Source organism: Vicugna pacos, chromosome 13 (genome assembly GCF_048564905.1).
Source record: "Vicugna pacos chromosome 13, VicPac4, whole genome shotgun sequence".
NCBI classification, from domain to species: Eukaryota; Metazoa; Chordata; class Mammalia; order Artiodactyla; family Camelidae; genus Vicugna; species Vicugna pacos.
Genome location: NC_132999.1, coordinates 34,684,982 through 34,700,807, shown reverse-complemented (window position 1 = coordinate 34,700,807; position 15,826 = coordinate 34,684,982). Strand labels below are relative to the sequence as shown.

At 40.3% G+C, this 15,826-nt stretch overlaps 1 protein-coding gene across 5 annotated transcripts in view; it reads right to left on the bottom strand.

Moving 5' to 3' along the window:
- Positions 1-1,696: 1,696 nt before the first annotated feature.
- MUTYH (mutY DNA glycosylase) overlaps positions 1,697-15,826 on the bottom strand; it is a 47,754-nt gene continuing 33,624 nt past the window's right edge. For all 5 annotated transcript variants that reach the window (XR_012079143.1, XR_012079142.1, XR_012079144.1 and 2 more), the window contains one exon: positions 1,697-2,242. The gene's annotated coding sequence lies outside the window, so the exon portion shown is untranslated. The remainder of the gene's footprint in view (positions 2,243-15,826) is intronic.

Sequence of the window (15,826 nt, the reverse complement as noted above, 5' to 3'; positions counted from 1 at the left end):
TGCATTCCCACCAGCAGTGTAGGAGGGTTCCCCTTTCTCCACAGCCTCTCCAGCATTTGTCATTTGTGGATTTTTGAATGACGGCCATTCTGACTGGTGTGAGGTGATACCTCATTGTAGTTTTGATTTGCATTTCTCTGATAATTAGTGATATTGAGCATTTTTTCATGTGCTTTTTGATCATTTGTATGTCTTCCTTGGAGAATTGCTTGTTTAGGTCTTCTGCCCATTTTTGGATTGGGTTGTTTATTTTTTTCTTATTGAGTCGTATGAGCTGCTTATATATTTTGGAGATCAAGCCTTTGTCGGTTTCACTTGCAAAAATTTTCTCCCATTCCATAGGTTTTCTTCTTGTTTTATTTCTGGTTTCCCTTGCTCTGCAGAAGCTTGTAAGTTTCATTAGGTCCCATTTGTTTATTCTTGCTTTTATTTCTTCTAGGAGTAAATTTTTGAAATGTATGTCAGATAATGTTTTGCCTATGTTTTCCTCTAGGAGGTTTATTGTATCTTGTCTTATGTTTAAGTCTTTAATCCATTTTGAGTTGATTTTTGTATATGGTGTAAGGGTGTGTTCTAGCTTCATTGTTTTACATGCTGCTGTCCAGTTTTCCCAACACCATTTGCTGAAGAGACTGTCTTTATTCCATTGTATATTCTTGCCTCCTTTGTCGAAGATTAGTTGACCAAAGGTTTGTGGGTTCATTTCTGGGCTCTCTATTCTGTTCCATTGGTCCATATGTCTGTTTTGGGTCTTTTGAGATTTTTTTTCAACATCCCAAAACCTTTGTCAGTCATATAAATAAAATTAGTAGGAATCAAGGAAAGAAAAAATTTACTCTCAGTTCCACCACTGCAACAAATCAAAACTCTTGATTTTCCCATTCTTTTCAAGTCCTTGCCTGTATATCTGTTAGGCATTTCACTTGCAAATGACTAAACAATAAAGAACTTGCTGAAAAGTCTAGATGAGGCTTGATCCAGCAGCTTGAACTAAATCACCAGCTAAGTACCAAGTTTCTTTCGACCACCCTATTCTGCCTACAACTGTGTTGCTTTATCCTCAGGCTCCACATGGTGACCTTAGCAAGCTCCAGGCCCTCCCTGGAAACAGCTGCAGAAGTTCTAGATTCCACATTCTCACACCTTATCAAGCCCTAGCAGATGGGCTCTGACTGGGTTACCTGCCCACTCCTGAGCCAACGACTATGGCCAGAGAGGTGAAGTCCAGATTGACCTGAATTATCAGGATCTAACACATGGCTGAGAACTGGTGAGAAGTGGTCTGCTTCAAAACAAAACATGTGTGCTCTTAGGGAAAAAAGAGAAATGGATGCTAAGCAGCATAAACAATACATGCCTGTTATGTGTAAACCTGATTTGTTTTATCATTATAATCACTGCCTGGAAGTGATTTTATACTCTGCTCTTTAAACTCAGTCTTCTATAGAATTGTATTTCAATATGTTGAACTGATAGTAAGTACACTTTTAATGCTATTAAATTGATGTCATTTTTAGTGATTCTGTCATCATTTAAACTTGAATGTGAAATATTGACACTAATGAAAAATCTAGTGACTAGTCATTCGGATAATAGGAGCACGTAAAACAAATCATCCATGGAAGCTGGTGTATCATAACAATGACTGAAACACAGCTTTGGTGTGGTCAAGAATTTAAGGCCAAGACTGCAAATGAATATTTATTCACCAATTTATTTATTTATTCAACAGACATTCAACGAGTGCTTAAGTGTGCCACAGTGTGTGCTAAAGTGGGGAATACAAGGATGAATCAAACCTAGTCCCTGACCTCACTGAATGCATGTTTTTGGCAGCCTTTCTCCAAACCTCATTCTGAGTTTCATAATCTTGTTTTCTATGTATCTTACTTTGAGTAACAAAATTCAATAACAACTTCAAGCTTTATATCTCTGATAAGTTTCTTCTCTGGGGCAGCCAGGACATTATTTCAATCTTCTTCAGACTGATGTCACATGAGTGTCACTGACCCCTGATGGGGTGTGATGAGAAGGGCACTTCAGCTCTGTGATACTCTTTCCAAAAGCCCATAAGCCCAGTCTAATCATGAGAAAAACATCAGACAAACTACAGAATAATTAACCAGTATTCCTCAAGACCATCAAGGTGTTGCAAAACAAAGAAAGACTAAGAAACTATTGCAGATCATAGAGAGATTGAGAAGACAGCAGCTAAATGCAACTCAGTGCCCTGGACTGCTTCCTGGAAAAGAGAAAGGACATTAATGGAAAAACTGGCAAAACTCAAAGGCATTTAGTTAATCATAATGTGGTTAGTTCTTAGTTTTGACAAATGAACCACAGTAATGTAAGATTTTGGCAATGGGGGAAACTAGGTGAGGGGTATTTGGGAACACTCTGTACTCTTTTCATAACTTTTCTGTATATCTAAAACTATTTCAAAATAAAAGTTTATTTTAAAAAAATAGCATGATGTTGGCATAATTATATGCAGATAGAGTCATGGGATTGAAGATACTGCCTAAAAATAAACTTAGTATATAAGAATATAAAGGTGTTATAAATTATAGTTAATGTATAGATTAATCAACAAATAAGGTTGAGCCACAGTGTTTGACAATTTGAAATTAAATCCAGTTTGATCTTTACTTCCATTTATTTATCTATGAATAATCTATAAATACTTACTGAGCACCACTCATATTCCAGAGATAATGTTAGCTGTTAACACAGCCTCTGTTCTCAAGATGCTTACAATTTAGTAGGAAATGAGGCATGAAATAAGTAATTAGAAATGTAACTATTGTAAAGGGGAAATACTGAGTGCTTGAAACGTGTTCCAGCCTAGACTAAGGCATTAGGAAAATCTTCTCTGAGGGAGTAACATTTAGGCTAACATCTGAAGACCAACAGAAATTAGCCAGGTCACAAGGGAATAAAGAGTATTCTAGGAAGAGAGAACAACCCACATAAAGATCTGAGATGTATGAGATGACCTGAGGAGAAAGGTTAGTGCTATGGCAAGAAAAGATAAGAGCTGAGGAAATAGTCCTAACCCTAACATTACAGGATGAATAGTTGAGGAAGAGCCAGCCTTGGGACAGAGAAGAAAAGACATACAAGTAACTCCAAAAGAGAATGGCAACATGGAAGCCAAGAACAGAAATTGTTATATGCTGCTAAAGGTTAAAGTGTCCCTTGGATTTAGCAACATCAGGTTATTGGTAATCTTAGTAAGGGCACTGAATGATAGGAATGAAAGCCAGATTAAGTGGCTTGAAAGGGGTAAGTGATAGGACTCTTGGTTTGAAGATGGTGGAACGATCACTTAACAGCAGTCTCCTAAAAATACAGGACACTCCTTTCACCTAGACTTTGAAAAATCCATTGGTGAAGGGACCACTAGCATCCCTGAGAGTCTTTGTATTGGCCATTCTCTGTAAGTCAGAAATGACAGTGGGAGATGTTGCCATTGTAATGGGCTCCCTGAATTCAATGTGTGATAAGAGGGGTAGAGGCCAAGGGGAGCACTTAACTGTCAGAGAGAAGGTAGGTCTCTCTCTATCTCTCCCCCTCCCTCTCTCTCTCATACTAGTGTGCATGGGGGTGGGGGACATGTATATGTGTTTGCATGTGCAAAGACAACCAGAGTGGTGCACCTTCAGTATCTTATTGCCTCAAGTCTGTTGACTTTCCAACTCTCTGCCATAGTCCAGACTGTAAAGACTTTGATCGTATCACCTTTCCATATCACCTAACCAACTTCCATAGACAGTTGAGTCTTTGCCTTGATGACATCTTGCTGACTGTACCTAATGAACAGGAAGTTGCTTATCAAATACTCTGGATGCTTTTATGAGACACATGAGCACCAGAAGGTTGGAAATAAACATAAAAATTCAGAAGACTGTTACTGTTGATGAATTTTCCAGGGGTCTAGTGGTCTGAGGCATGCAAAAGGTAAGTTCTCCAAGATGAAGTCTCCAGAAGAGGGGAGACCATTAATCTCTGGAGATAATTGCAGCCAGATATGTGGGCAGACTTAAGAGTCATAGTAGCTTCCCAGGGAGCTCTGGAAAACTATCAGCTTCTGCTTCACTGCTGCAGACTAAGACAACTGGTAGAAGCTTTTCAGGTTCTTGAGAATTATGGCATCTTCCTAGTCAGCTCTTGAGACTACTCAATTATTGATGTTTCAAGGTGAGATTTTGGTGGCACTTTCCTGATCTTTGATAGTGGTCTCTACAACCTTTACTCTCTGGTTCTTCCAATGGTGTATAAGCCCCTAATTCATATATTAAACTTTTCATACTTGGAAAACATAAAATGTTTCCTGTTTCCCAATCCAGCCCCTGCTTCCTGACTTACACAGAAATCTTTTACTTCACTAGATTTCCAAGCAGTTGTACCAATTTACTACACTATTGACTATTCCAGTTTCCTTCTGTATGAATTAGCCACTCTTATTATTATTTATCCATTTTTGTGGTTTATGTGACGGTTAGTTTGATATGTCAGCTTGGCTAGGCTATAGCACCCAGTTTTTAAATCAAACACTAATCTAGGTATTGCTGTGAAATTTTTCTGTAGATGTAGTTAACATCTACAATTAGTTGACTTTAAGTAAAGGAGATTGCACCCACTAATGTGGGAATAATATATGGGGGAGGGGAAGGGAGAGAGACAGAAACCTCCCCTATTGGTTCTGTATTTCTGGAGAAGCCTGACTGATACAGATTTTGGCATGAGGAAGTGGGGTACTGCTGTAACAAATAGCTAAAATGGTGGAAATGGCTTTGGAACTGGGTAATGGGTAGAGGCTAGAAAAATTTTGAGGCACATGATAGAAAAAGCTTAGACTGTCTTGAAGAGACTGCTTTAGAAATATGGACGTTAAGGTACTTCTGATGAGGTCTCACATAGAAATGAGGAACATGTTAAGAAAAAAACAAACCCAAGAGAAAGGCAATCCTCATTATAAAGTGGCAAAGAACTTGGCTGAATTGTGTTTTACTGTTGAGTGGAAAGCAGAAACTGTAAACAATGAACTTGGGTATTTAGCTCAAGAGATTTCCACAAAAAGCATGGAAGGTGTGACCTGATTTCTCCTTGTTGCTTACAGTAAAATGTAAGAAGAAAAAGAGAAATTGAGGAAAGAACTGTTAAACAAAAAATAACAAACACTTGATGATTTGGAAAATTCTCAGTATATTCAGATAATATGTATGCTTTGGAAACAGAAGCGAGGGTGTGGCTGGACAAACCATTGTAGAGATTAGATGTGTGACTTACAGATCTAATTAATCACCTCAGCAGAATCCAGGAATAGAGATGAGTTATCCTGGAGGGATCTGTGGAGAACCCTCTTGTGTAACGGCATGGATCCCCTTGACATACACAGAAGACTAACAGACGTTTCTGAGCATGCTCTATGAGCAGAAATACTGCTTACCTGGACTAAAGGGACAGAGACAGAGAGAAGTAAAGGAAAGCTGTAGCACTTCAGGGACACTAAAGGAAGGAAATGAGCTGCCAGAATTACTCAGCTACAAATAAGTACTATGCTTCAAGTAAAAGGAAGAATGATTACAAGGGCAGCACATTGGACACAGAGGCAGAGGCCAGAGAGACGAGTCCAGAGGCAGGGGCTGAAGAGACCTCCTTGGGCTCAGAGGGAAGATGGAGCCATAGAAAATGATTCTCAAGCCTTGAAACCTAATGGTATTTGCCCTGCTAGCTTTTGACTTTGCTTGAGACCAGTGATTCCTTTATTCCTTCCATTTCTCCCTTTCAGAATAGGAGTGTCTCTCCTATGTCTATCCCACCCTTGTATTTTGGAATCAGGCAGCTTGTTTTCCTAGCTTCACAGGTCCACAGATGGAGAGGAATTTTGTCCCATCATGGAACATACCCAGAGTTTGACCCATACTGGATTTAGATGATTTAGATCATAAGATCTGGGACTTTCTAAACTGGTAGTTAGATGAGATTTGGGACTTTGAGTTGATGGTAGAAAGAGTTAAGATTTGGGGGGATGTTAGGATGGGATAAAGATATTTTGCACATGGTACATATGTGAACTTGGGGGTTCAAAGGGTAGACTGTACTGTGTTGAATAGTGTACTTCAAAAATCCATGTCCACCAGAACCTCAGAAAGTGATCTTGTTTGGAAGCAGGGTCTTTGCTGATGTGATCAAGCTAAGATGAAGTCATACTAGATTAGGGTAGACCCTAAACATAATGATGGGTGTCCCAAGAAGCCCATGTTAAGACACAGACAGAGACACAGGGAAGAAGAACATGTGAAAACAGAGACAGAGATTGGAGTGATGCAGCTACAAGCCAAGAAATGCCAAGGATTGCTGGCAACCACCAAAAGCTAGGAGAGAGACATGGAATAATTCTCCCTTAAAGCCTCCGGAAGGAACTAGCCCTTCTGATACTTTATCTTGGACTTCAAGCCTCCAGAACTATAAAGGTATTTTTCTGTTGTTTTAAACTACTCAGTTTGTGGTAATTTGCTACAGCATGACTAGGAAACTAACACAGCCAGTGTTTGGGTGTTGATTGGTAGTTCATCATCATATTCTAAATACATATCTTTTGTTGGATATCAGATCAGTAATTTCTTCCTATTTGCCATTTAGATTTTCACTTTGTTTATAATTCCATTGATGTACATAATTTTTAGTGTATAAGGTCTAAACCGTCTCCTTCATGTCTTGTGCTTTTTGTGCCCTGTTTAAAAAAATCCTCCTTACCCTGAAACAATGAAGATATTCTCCCATATTTTCTTCTAAAAGTTTTTACGAATGATATGAGATACAATTGTAATTTTTTCAATTGCTCCAGCACCATTTAGTAAACAGCCTATCTCCTCTCCACTGATATGTAGTTCCATGTCTGTCATATATCACATTCCATACAACCAAGAGTCTATTTTTGGTCTCTCCCTTCTGTTCCATGGATCTAGTTTTCCTTGTACCAATAACACATCAATTACTATAATTTTACAGCAGTGGTTCTAAACCAGCGGTGATTTTACCTCCCAGGAGACATCTGGCAAATCAGTAGACAATTTTGGCTACCATAACAGGGGGGAGTGTGCTACTGGCATCTAAGGGTAGAAGCTAGAGATGCTGCTGAATATCCTACAATGCACAGAACAGTGCCCACAACAAGGAATTATCCTGCTCCATATGTCAGAGGTTAAGAGACTGTTTTATCCAAGACATGGTATCTGGAATTATCCTGCTCCATATGTCAGAGGTTAAGAGACTGTTTTATCCAAGACATGGTATCAGCATTATCTCCCTGAATCCTCACAATAATCTATGTCATAGGTGCTACCACTATCCTTACTTTACAGACAAGAAAATTGAGGTTCTGACGTTAAGTGGCAGGTCCTCGATCACACATTTCTCAGTAATTGGTAGAAACTGGATATAAACCTAAGTAAAACTCCCTATAATAAAGTAGTTCTCATCGTGTTCTAAAACAGGACTTCCAAATCCCAGCAGGTTTTCCACTGACTGGTTGATTTATTCAGAAAACTCACCATATACCCGTTATGTGCCAGCCTGGACTGAATGGTGAGAAACATCTTGTAAACAAGCCAAAGCCCCCGCTCTCGTGGAGTTCAAAGTCTAGCAGGGAGGCAAACACAAACACAGCAGACAATCTCCCCTAAAATGCCATTGCAGAGGGCAACCATCACTTTACTTTCCTATCACAACACAGTGCTTTAAAAGTGTTCAAGGAAACTTGTCACCCTATGTACTCCCAAATTTTGTTTAAAATCTGAATTTTAATCTGTGATGGAAGGGGTTTGCTAAGCAAAGTTCAACTTTAACTCAGCCCCTGTTCAAATTACTGCAAATTCCAAATAAACCTATCAAGTGGAATTTTACTGCGTTGTGGGTACATAAGTGAAGGGCAATGACTATATATGAAGATTGGACAGCAATGTTCATATAAAGACCAACAATTAAATTGCTGCTTTTGTTTAGAGAGAAACTGCTTGTCAATTGTACCTGAATTAATATAATAATTATAGCAGGGAATCTGTAATAAAACAGCAGAATGAACGTTAACACTATTTAACCTCTCTCCCTGCCAACCCCAGCCTTTCAGAAGTTTGAAAAGAAGGCATACAGGGTCATTAAATTCTCTCTGCAGTAGCAGGATGAATATGTTGGTCTCAAAACATCCATAATAGATGGGTGTCTAGTCTCGCCTTAGAAATCTACTCATATGCTGATTGTTTCACAGTCTCCCTCGGCAGTTCTTAAGTGTTCTTAGAATTTTAATATTTATTAAATCCAAACCTCATCAACTTACTTCCGAAGCCTAGACAATGGCAGGCGAGATCTGTTGTAATTGATTCGTCACCTGTCCCTCCCTTGCCAGGTTCTCATTTTATTTGCCAGGCACTTTCCACTGTCAAACTATTTCCTGCCTCTCCTGATTGCCAGACTTTCTTTCACTTAGTCTTACATCACTTCGACCCTCATCTCCTCCCATTCGTGCCCCGCCTTTCCTTTTCTGGGTGCTTGAATCCCAGTCTCTTTTAGACCCAACTCTTGGAGCCCTCCTGATTTCAGTTGCTGGATTTTGCAATATTACCTTTTTACTTTTTCTGAAGTTACCTTTTTACTTTTTCTGAACAGTAATGCTTTAGACATAGGAGTAATACTATCTTATTAATACTTATCTTATTACTGTAGCTGGCCAAGGGAAATTGATGCCTATTTTGTAACATTACATTTATGAGAAATAATCCAGCTTTAAATTTTTTCACCCAGTGATGCTCATGTTTCCTATTTAGCCATTTTTACACCATTTTCAGCTATGCATTTCTTATGTACTTAAGTAGATCAGGTAATACTTTCTTGACAAAGAAGACCAAACTTCCCTTAGTATGGTTTGGCCGAAGTTTAGTTGAAGAGTCATGAAAAGAGCAATTCAGTTTTTAACGTTCCTGCTCTGAACATTCATTCAACAGACACTTTTTTAAAAACAGACACTTATTAAGCACCTACTGTATTCTAAACACAAGGCCTTTAAGGTGAATCAGACATTTTGACTAATAATTATGGGAAGAGGTAATGACTGCTCTAAGTGTCTTGGGAGCATAGTGGAAATATGGCTTGATCACAAACATTTTCTGAGTGTCTTCAGTCTGACTGGCAGGCACTATGCTGAGCTGGGGCAGGTACAAAGATGAATCATATATGGTCCCTACCCTCAGGAGTCACAATCTAGTGGGAAAGACTGAATAGGGTAAGTTGTCTTAAGGCTTACAGAGAGGAAGCGTTCAGGCTGAGTCTTGAAGAATAAGATGATAGTGGGCAGAGGTAGAGGAGGGGACTCTTCCAGGCAGACAGCCAGAACAAAAACACAGGGGCATAAAACCACAGGGCACATGCAAAGAACCACATGCCTTTGTTATTCTTGGAGAGTAAAGGACAGGCTGGGAGTGGCAAGAGATGAGACCAAAGAGGGAAACAGAAGCCTAGAATGAGATTAGATAACCATGGAGGTGGTGCTACAGACAGGTTTGTGTTTTAGAAAGATCATTCAGGCTACAAGGTGGAGGGTGGATTTACGACTTGGGCAAATGGGTAGACATGGTGCCATTTACCGAGCTAGAGAACACTGAAGGAGGAGAGGTGGGAGTGATGGAAAGGATGTGAAAAGCTCAGTCTGAGGTTTTTTAATTTGAAGTGTCTCTGAGGCATGGAAGGGAAATATTTAGCAGGAGCCTGAATTCATGAAGTGGCAGATCTGGGGCGAGGTTAGGATTGGGAAAGATTTATGTGTCGTCAGCATATAGGTACAGTTAAAACCAGGATAATAAGATCAAATATGCCTAGACATTAAAATATTAATAGATAAAAAGGGATGTCAATTTCTTAGTGACAATCTTCTGGTCAATAAAGTGAGTTAATCTAAATTACAAGAATATAGTTTTTTTTCCTCCATGGCATTTAATGAAGCTTTATTTCATTTTTTTCATTCCATTTAAAATTTTTAAATGCACCCAGAAAGGGTTGGTGGGGGTAGAGGGCGGGATACAATTTTACAGTGAAGAAATCTGTCAAACACTAACTCAGCTAGGTGATCAAGGTTAATATCATCACAAAGAAGCTGTGGTATATTTATACAATGGAATACTACTCAGCCATTTGCAACAACATGGATGGATCTGGAGATCATCATTCTAAGTGAAGAAAGCCAGAAAGAGAAAGAAAAATATCATATGATATCATTTCTATGTGGAATTAAAAAAAAAGAAAGAAGAAAAAAGAAGACACTAATGAACTTATCTACAAAACAGAAACAGTCTCACAGACACAATAAACAACTTATGGCTACTGGAGGAGGGAAGGGGGTGGGAAAGGATAAACTGGGAGCTCAAGATTTGCAAATATTAACTACTAAATATAAAATGATAAAAAATAAATAAATTTCTTCTGTATAGCACAGGGAGCTACATTCAGTATCTTATAGTAACCTATAATGAAAAAGAACACGAAAATGAATATATGTATATATATATATATAACTGAAACATTATGCTGTACACCAGAAATTGATATGTTGTAACTGACTATACTTCCATTTAAAAACAGAATAAAATAAAATAAAACAATTTTTGTTAATTTTTAAAAAGGTTAACATCATCAGTGTAAGTCATGTTAATAACATGTACCCGTGATATGATGTGATGAGAATGGTGCTTTACCTCTGTGGTCTTTCTCCCCAAAACCAATGACCCCACTCTAACCATGAGAAAACATCAGGCAAACTCAAACTGAGGGACATTCTGCAAGAAAACCTGACCAGTGCTTCTCAAAAAACTAAGGTCATCAAGGACAGGAAATATTTCGACATAGGTAAATCTCAAAACTAGAATGTTGAATGAAAAAAGCAAGTTTTAGAAGAATAAGTATAGTAGGATACCATTTACATAAAGTTTGAATATATGTAAAATAGTATCAAACATTATTTTGGTATACTTAAGTAGTAAGATTATAAAAATATACATGTGAATATTAAATACTAAATTCACTCTAGAATTTGGTTACCTCTGGAAAAAGAGAAGGAAGATTGGGAGAAGAAAGGGATACAAGAGGGCTTCACATATTGTAATAATTCATTTCTTTAGCTGGGTAGTGGACGTATGAGGGTTCATTATTTTATTTTCTATTCTCTTTTGCATGCAGCAATATTTCTTAATTTTGTAAAGCCGGGGAGAAAGGGCCTTTTGAAATAGACTGTTAACTTGGGGTAGCGGGCCTTAGGGCAGTGTTGGTATAGCTGGTGGAAGCAAAGGCTGAATACAGCAGTGAGAAGTGAAGGGGAGGCACCATATTTCTAGCCTCTAGCCAATTCAACAGGTCACTGTGCCCTAGACATAGCCCCCTAGCTCCCCAAATTAAACATGCGCTTACATCAGTCCTGCTCCCAGGGATTAAAGTTGTGGGTGCCATTTTGTGACCGCCTGCTGTAATCCTGGCCATTGTGTACGGAACACCTAGTACGTGCCAGGAACTTTACAGAGTCTACTCATTTTAATCCTGACAGCAACTTATGAAGTAGGTACTGTTATTCTAATTTTACAAAGGAGAAAACTGAGCTTAAATGTCGTGTTTAAGGTCACTAGGGAAATAAAAGAGCTGAGATTTAAATCCATGTTCATCTGAACCTAAAATATGTCTTTCCATTACAGCAGCCGGTCCTACCTTCTCCACCCTGGCCTCACTGCACTCAGTTTCGGTTCCTTGACCCAGTTTAAATGTCAACATTCTCATTTTTGGATTCATAGCTATTTATTCATTCAAATATTTATTGGGGGTGTAACAGAAGGTATTGCTGCTCCATCCATATGCCCTTGGTCCAGCTCAGAGGCACCTGCAGCTTCTGAAGACAATGGATGGCTTTTGCTTCAGACACGGCATCTCTCAGCCTGAAGGCTTTATCTGGCTGCATGAGGACTCTTGGCCCATGCATGAAGTAGGCTGAGAGGATAGGGAATTAGCACCATCAGAAGCAATCCTCAACCAACGCGGGGCGGCAGTTGGTGGAAAATACCCCAGCTTCCTCATCTTTTGGTGGGACAATTCGGAGGTACCTTCTACACATCCCCTCAGAGGGTACCAGCAGGATGGAGCCCCAGTTGACCACAGCTGTAACCCTCTCATTAATGAACCTTTTATTGGCTTTCTTACCCTCCCTGTCTCACTTTCCTACTCCCTCATTATCCTTCTTGGGATTACTCTCAAATAAACTTGTGCTTTCTCAGAGGCTACCTAGGGGAACCCACACTAAGACAGAGGGTCCTCCTCCTGCCCCATCAGCAAAGCCTTCCCTCAAGCCCAGGTACAGTTTGTACTCCCTCCTTCCACTCCCTTTGCTCTAGCTCCCAGAGGCTTCATCATGCTAACCTGAAGCTAACCTTTCTAACTACAGGTCTGCCTGGCCCACTTGGAACAGCTCAGAGCTGATGCCCTGTTCTTTGTCCTCCTTGCTCCCAACACACCAGAACTGCTCATTGATGCTGAAGGGGCTGAACTGTTGAAAGTCCTTCTTACATTTGATCTGATTAATCCTCACCACTTCCCAGGGACCCTTGTATGACTTTTAGGCTACAAGCTATTTGCTTGCTAATAGTTGCTAAAATCAAGATACATAAAGGTTATAACAGTGTCAGAACAAATCCTTCCTCAGTTTGAACCAGAAATCAGCTAGAAAAACAAAGCCAATAATTTATGACATTCAGATATTAATTCTGACAGTTTTCCTTTTAGAAAAAACCTGTTTATGTTCAGTGCTTTGCTTTAGGTTGTGAAGATGAACTGAGCTGTTTATTAATTTCTGCTTATTAATAAAATACAAATGCATTGCTTGAAATGCAGACAAGCAAGCTAGTCCAGGACCAGAGATACATGAAGAGAAATATGTCTTTTTGTTTTCAGTCAGATGTTCTTATGAGGCAGTATAAAATGGTAGATAAGAGCATGGTTTTGAAGCCAGCTTGCCTCTGTTTCAATCTTGTTTCCACCACTTACAACCATGTGATCTGGAACCATTTACCCAACCCCTCTATTTCTCAGTTGTCTTTATAATAAATCAGAGATAACAATAGTACCTGTCTCACAAGGTTGCTCTTATTGAGATGCAATTGGGATCTTATTGGGATGATAATCTTGCTGATGTTTTTGGTTCAACCCTGCAGGCTTTTCACTGACATCTTCTTCCTCCTGCTCCATCAGAAAGCATCCTACTCCATGCCTGTCATTCCTGCACTTCCCTCCTCCTTCCCCTAAACAGCCATTTCCTCAAACTCATCTCTCTCTCCTCACTACCTAGGTCCAGCTCAAGACCTCTCTCCATTGTGATCCTTCCCCTTCTCACACCACCATCTCCTCACCTCATCTATCCCCTCCAGTTGAGGATACAGATATATAGGAGAGGTGTATTCGCAGGTCTCAGAATGGAAGTTTGAGAGGACATGATCGAATGAGGGAGGAGCAAAGCAAGGAAGAAGGGCTGGGTCAGTGGAGTGGACATACGGAACAGGTGGGAGGAGAGTCAGAAAGGCAGGGTCCCCAGGTGAGTGGGATTCATCCTCAGAGTCACTTGGAGGAGGAAGCATTAACCCTGATCTGTTTTCTCCCCAGGTTAGTGCTTCTCTTGTCCTACTCTAAGATCTTAGGTGAATGCCTCATCCCAAGTGTCTGGAAGAAGTAATTGAACCAAAGTTATCTGCCTCTCTCACAGATAAAGGTGGCAGGCAAGTCTGTCACTTTGAAGAGAAGGTCCTCTAGTTTCCAGCCTTCCCCAATCTTGCAGCATCATCTTGGCTATATCTGGGACGTGGGAGATAAGAATACTCTGTTTCTTCTCTATGAAACACAGGCTCTCTGGCTGTAGACTAATTTAGATTATAATCTCCTAGAATCGTGCCTAACAGGGCTGCACAGGAAAAAGCATAAACTGTGGTGTCAGGTAGACATAGGTTCAGTGTTCAGCTCTGCCACTCACCAGCCACATGACTTTGATCAAGTCATTAACCTCTGAGTTTCAGTGTCCTCACGGGGATTGAAATCTCCACCTCATAAGTTATAGGAAGAATTAAATGAGATGATGTGTGAAAGCCCCACAACACTATGAGACTGTGCCAATTTGTTCACCATTTGTAGTTCAAGGCCTGGCACAGAATAGGCCCTTGATAAATATTTGTTGTAATTGAATGAATGAGCAGTTACCTAACAAACCTTTGTCTGGGTTGATTCTGGCTGACTGTAATGATACTCTGCCCAGACACAGTCCAAAAACAAACAAACCCTGCATCAAATCTACAGATAGTGGGACTAACATGCCTGGGAGTCTAACATGCCTGGGAGATTGCATCATGTCCTATGGGCTAAATGGGGCTTATGTGAAACCAAAGTTTCAATAGTATTGATTGTGCCCACTGAGGAGTTTAATATAGTGCTTCTCAGACCTTAATGTGCCACTGAATCACCTGGGGACCTTGTTAAAAAGCAAGTTCTGTCTGCCATCCTTCTGTGCTGTCATAATGGTGCATATGAATGTCCCGGCTGATACTCTCAAGTGCATTAACAATGCCAAAAAGAGAGGCAAACGCTAGGTTATTAGGCTGTACTCCAAAGCCACTGTCCTGCAGTTTCTAACTGTGATAATGAAGCATGGTTATATTGGCCAATTTGAAACCAGTGATGATCACAGAGCTGGGAAAATTGTTGTGAACTTTACGGGCAGGTTACACAAGTGTGGCGATCAGCCCTAGATTCGATGCACAACTCAAAGATCTAGAAAATTGGCAGAATGAGCCTCTCCCATCCTGTCAGTTCAGTTTCATTACACCGATAACCTCAGCTGGCATCGTGGACCATAAAGAAGCAAGACAAAAATATAGTGGGGGTGGGGGATATTGGGGTTCTTTTTCTAGAGATATAATACATACATGTAACAAGAAATAAAATGCCTCAACTGGAGGGGGTGAAAAAAGCAGGTTCTGAATCAGAAGTTCCAAGTGGAAGTCTGACAAGCTCCCAGGCGATGCTGAGATTGCTGGCTTGGGGACCTCATTTTGAGCAGCAGGGGTCGAATACAGGGTTCAACAAACTTTTTCTGTAATGGGCCAGCCAGTAAATATTGTAGCTTTGTGAACTGTACAATTCCTGCTGCAACTGCTTGACTCTGCCAGTACAGAAAATGAGCAGCACAGACAACAAGCAAACAAATGGGCATGACTGTTTTCCAATTAAACTGTACTTACAAAAGCCAGGGGCAGACTGGATTTGGCCTGTGGGCCATTGTTTGCCTATCCCTGATCTAACATAGTTAAAATCAGTGTATCATTCTTGTAATGAACATCAGGGAGCTTGCCGCCTGAGCACCCAGTAATTCCCTCTTACACGGTAACTTCCCCTTCCTGCAACTCCACCTCCCCCGACCACCCACAATCCACACGATGCCCGGAGCAGAGCACCCGCTGCCTGGTTCTCACAATAGGACTCTGCCTCCAGGCTCCAGCGGATCGGTTCAGGGTGGTGGCACGACTCCAAGGGGCATCATTCACATTCTGTTCCACAGAATGTTGTGCTCCAGGGGTGCCCTTTACATAGAAAACAAGATGAGGGCATCTGTGAGCTGTGCAACTTGGCTGAACTGGGCACCTGACTGAAGCAGGCTATTCATAGTCTTTCCTTAAAATTCTAGAATTGAATCTAGGAGATTCTTGCTTCAGTCTATCTGTCTGTTCTTTCGAATGAAGGATATGTAAAAGGAAGT